This window comes from Mustela nivalis, assembly GCF_964662115.1.
Source record: "Mustela nivalis genome assembly, chromosome: 1".
NCBI lineage: Eukaryota > Metazoa > Chordata > Mammalia > Carnivora > Mustelidae > Mustela > Mustela nivalis.
The window spans coordinates 73,040,410-73,045,359 of NC_139020.1; the positions used below are offsets into that span (position 1 = coordinate 73,040,410).

Below are 4,950 nucleotides of genomic sequence, written 5' to 3' on the forward strand. Positions count from 1 at the left end.
ACGGATCTGTTAAACAATGACATTGACAAATTACTCAGTCATCTTCTGCTTTATTTACAAGTTTTGGATGCTTTTTCTTAACAAAAGATGTTAACTTTATGGGACATAAAGTTGAGCTAGATGAGGTTATTAGCAAACCTATATGCTACCCTCCAAAACTTTCACTTATTGAAATCAAAATGAAGGTAAAACCCTACAGAAGCGATCATAGTAAAATATCCATTGATATTTTATTAAAAATAAAGAAATGACTTTTTATGGCTTAGGATTCCTTGTGCTTTTCTACTTCTCTGTCCCAGGTCAGAATGGGCAGTGTAAATGAAGGTCATGAGATTTTTCATCTTCTAAATAATTTTAATGAGTTCCTTTTATATATACTTTCATAGATAACTTAATTATCAGGGCATATAGATTTTTTTCCACCTATGCTGATGCTGCAACTTTCCTCACACATGGAAAATTAAATTTTTAAACAATTTATTTCAGTAGATGCAGACTTTAAAACTACCATTTGCTTCTAGAAAGAGTTTTAAGGTTCCTTCTAAAAACTGAGACTGTTCTTGAAAGTTTCCAAATATTCTCCCCTTTGGAGCCTTTCTGAACACTTTTTAACATTATAGGATAAACTAGTTTATAAATAACAGGATTGTTCCTCAAAAGGAAAGGTAATAAAATTCAAGAAAATGTAAATAACAGAACTTACAAAGGTGAAAAACAAGAAAACATAGCTACAATAATTTACTTAACCATATGTCAAGAACAGAGATGGGTCCATTACATACCATAACAGCTTGTCTTCATACCAATTCTACATCTTGTGGCTCCATGAAGCAAAAAAGAGTAAACCCAAGCTCACTTCTAAAATGTAAGAGGATCCATCACTTTTCACTGCACCAGGCTGCCTTCCTAAGAAATGATATATTCTACATTTTTTGATAGTCATTTTTTGATCTGTCTTTATCATGAGAAGCAGGTAGGACACTTCCAACAATAGTAAACGAATTAATTTATGGAAGCAGGGATTCAGTGAAGCCCCCTGGATAAACCCCTTGAGAGTTCATTCATAGATGCCAACCCAGAGCAGCAGGAAGAAGACTCCAAAGCCCAGAAAGAGGAGGCCATCCAGGAGATGAGGAGCTCTTTATAGACGTCCCAAGTGCACTTAGTGGAGGTAACCTCATAAATGAAGAACCAAGAGGCGAGGAACATGCCAACGGCCAACAGCACCATGGTCGCATGGGGGAAGACAGCCAGGTTCACTGGGCTGGTGGTATATCTCTTCATGGCCTCTTGCTCCATTTTGTCAGGCACGAGGTTATCCTCCACTCCACAACTGGAATAACACATTCGCAGGATATATTCTACATTTTATAGTTATAAATTATACTGTCACTAAAACAAAACAGCCAGCCAGTTTATGAATATCATCCATCGATTTTCAAGTGTAATACCTTCTCTTCCTTGTTGATTCTGCTCATAATTTCTTCATGAAAATATGATACTCTATTCCATCAACATTAAAAAGAAAACAACACAATCTTCCATATCTTTTTTAAAAAGATAGAATGCTTCACAAATTTTCATGTCATCCTTGTACAGGGGCTAAATTAATAATCTTTTCTCTAGTATTCCAATTTTAGTTATGTGCTATCCAAGCAAGCACCATGTCTTCTTTGATTTTTTTTTACAAATACTTCATTAAAAATGTGAATGTAACAAAAATAACAAACTTAAAATACTCCCTTGCAAAAAAGGAAGCTCTTTGTTTCTTCCAAAATTTTGATGTCAAATCTAAAATGTTTTGCTTTCCCTCAAAAGCATGCTTTTTTGCAGTTTTCACCTGCTGTGAGAATTATTCCTACATTATAATTAGTTCAGATAAATGAATGGCAAGATTGCTCTTCAGATTTTACTTTTTAAAGCTCATTTACATGATGGTCTATGATGACATGGTTATTAACAGTTTTTGGGCAATTAATTAAGGTAGTTGGTAGAGTTGTTAGCACAAAATGAAACTAAGAGGTTGTTTTAGTAAATCCTTCTGCTCAGGAGACATGATAGTAGCCATTAATCCACACTAACTAAATGAATAGTGCTGTTCCTCCTCTCATTCTACTTTCTTTGGTAGGCATTATATTATTTAGCAGATTTTTTTTTTTTTATTCTAAAGTGTGAGATTTTGGTATCCTTCAGCTACTGTCACATCCTTCTTCCCTTTTCTCTCCAAGCTACGAAGCATTGTGTACGCACAGTCTATTTTCTCTTTCCCAAGGAGCTCTTTCTTTCGTATCATTAGAGGCTCTATCAGACAGAAGCGTATCACAGTAAAAACTCCAGTGATAGTTTATGAGAATAAAGACATGCCTTTCTGGGGCTTGGGATTTCGCCACTTCCTTATACATCCTCCTCCTCTTTTCCAGATATTCATCTAGGAATATCAATTCTTCCTTCCTTCCTGGGACTCAGCCTACAGCAGTTAGGTGGGACCTAGGCTAACGTTCTATCTAATGTGTGTAAATGAAAGCGACATATGGACTTTCCGGCTGAGCCAGTAAAAGCCTGTGCTCTGTTTTCTACTCTGTCCCTTCCCCTTTCTGCCACAACAGTCCTGGAAAAGCCCCAAGCCTGCTGAGGTACCACAATGTGGACAGTTGTTCCAAAGTGTTACCCAGACTCACAGAGGGCTTTGCTTTAGTGAGAAATAAATTTTGCTGCATTAAGCCACTAAGATTGTTTAACATGATAGCACAATTTAGTTTATGCACCTTGAAAATAACTTGAAGCAAGAAATCCTGAAATTGACTGGTGCCTTCTTGGCTTATTCATTCAGGAGCTCCTCACTCATCTTTGTTTCTAATTTGCAACACTGTGCAGTGTGCCCTCAAAGACTTATCGCAAAATCAGATAAATAACTACACATTTTTTTCAGCTCTATTGAGGACTAATTGACAACATTGTAAGATATTTGAAGCATGCACTTCAAATTTGAACCAAAATTTAGAGATAGCAAATTTAGAGTACAGGTAGACATATTATTTTAAAACGAGGCTACAGTTTTCCCCAGCTGTATCAATAAAGCAGAGGGAAATTCTTTTAAAGACAGAGCAGCTTTTATTTGAAAATCAACAACTTCATGGGCCTTTTTTGTTTTGGGGTTTTTTTTTTTTTAATGAAAGGCAGGTTCCCACCCCCCAGACCCTCTCTCACACACACAAACACACACACAGACAACATTTGAATAGAAGATGTCTAAATTACTTTACTTAAAAAGTAATTAGTCCTTCAATAGGACCCTGGATTTGGGGGAGCAGGGGTTGGAAGCGGGGAGTTTAGTGTGTGACGCAGACATAAGTTGAATGAGAAGACTGCATGAGAAAGTCTGCGTGGGGAAGGGTCGAGGGACATTAGAACGGTTGGGACATTAGAACGGTTGGTTCTTCAGCACACCCTCTGTTGACGTTGTTGCCCTATTCCGTACCAGACTGTGATCCCCCTGGTGGTCCACAAATTTCAGGACACCATATGTATTAAAACACTGGATACAGCTTTTAAAAACCTAGTACCCGTTGAATGTTTTTCATGACTTACATGCTTCTGTAGTGGACTGCTAACTGCTTGCGCCTTGCAGGCTCTGTCTTCTGGGAGCTGTGCAAGCTGGAGAACCCTCGCTGAGGTTCTCCATGGCATGCGAATGCTAAGCAGAGAGGAGCTGAAGACTACAGCTGCTCTGAACCTCTTAACCTTCCCATTTCACCTCTCCACAGGGTTAAGGATGAATAATGTTTAATTAATTAATTACTCAATCAGTGAGTCAACGAACAATCAGTTCTAATTTTTTCCGCTAAAAAAAAAAAAGAAAAAAGAAAGAAAGAAGGAAGGAAAAGGAAAAGAGAAAGAAAGAAAGAAGAAAGAAATCCGTCACCACTACAGGTTAATCAATGTCGTGTCCGGAAATTCTAAGAACCAAGAAAGGGGGAAATGGGCTTAAACCAGATTTTCTTTCCTCTGGGAAAATGATTATGAATGAATTCCTCCTTGCCCTCTCTAATCTATGCATCATATGATTACAGGATCTCATGCAGGTCAGAATTATACCACTAATACTGAATTGCACGCCCTCTGTCACATATAGGAGAATAACCTGCCATGTATCTTTAATTCTCTTTTAAAATCTTCAGTGGACTTCTGTCAGAGGCCACACAGGAAAAAAAGGGACAGAAAGAAAGAAAGAAAGAAAGAAAGAAAGAAAGAAAGAAAGAAAGAAAGAAAAACCTTAGAAAGAACATAGTGTGGTTAGAAATTTTTGTCCTGGGGAGGACATAACAAGTAGCATCCAGTATAAGTCAGCCAAACCTTTTTGACCTAATACAGCATTTCAAGGTTTCTTCCAAGAGAGTTGAGGTTCAGACAGTTCAGCTGCATCTTGGTAATCCCCTGTACTGTCATTGGCTGAGCAGCATAAACAGCCACTTATTTTAATATTTAAGAGACTCTGCAAATATCTTCAATTCACAGCTGACCTGTGACATTTCATAAAATCAACTACACTTTGAAAATATTTCATACTAGTATTTATTTTCAGCTTCATCATCTTCAAATATTAATAGTAAATAAAAACAACAGTAATGCTTTGTGACAGAATAATCTGTGCAATAAGAATCCTTTCTTTTACAATAAAATTCTTATTTAGATAGATAGAAAAAAATATGCCTTGTATAATATGACATTACCTCCTCTCAAACCAGATCAGTTTCTAAAATCCCTCTCTCTTTATACTTATTTCTATTCAAGTATATGTGCAAACATTTCCCTGCATTTAGTTTACATGAAAATTATTTTAAATCATGAATTATTGACACAATATACTTGTACTTTATGTGAGATGTTTTCACTAGAGAAAAAATATTTATGATTATAGTATGCAAAAATTGAATTTTTTTTCAATTCCCA

General features: G+C 36.4%; 1 pseudogene across 1 annotated transcript; it reads right to left on the reverse strand.

Annotated features, from left to right (window-relative positions):
- Positions 1-1,057: 1,057 nt before the first annotated feature.
- On the reverse strand, positions 1,058-1,299 carry LOC309841118 (dolichyl-diphosphooligosaccharide--protein glycosyltransferase subunit TMEM258 pseudogene; annotated as a pseudogene). Its single transcript has one exon. The product of its transcript is annotated as a dolichyl-diphosphooligosaccharide--protein glycosyltransferase subunit TMEM258 pseudogene (transcript).
- Positions 1,300-4,950: the final 3,651 nt, after the last annotated feature.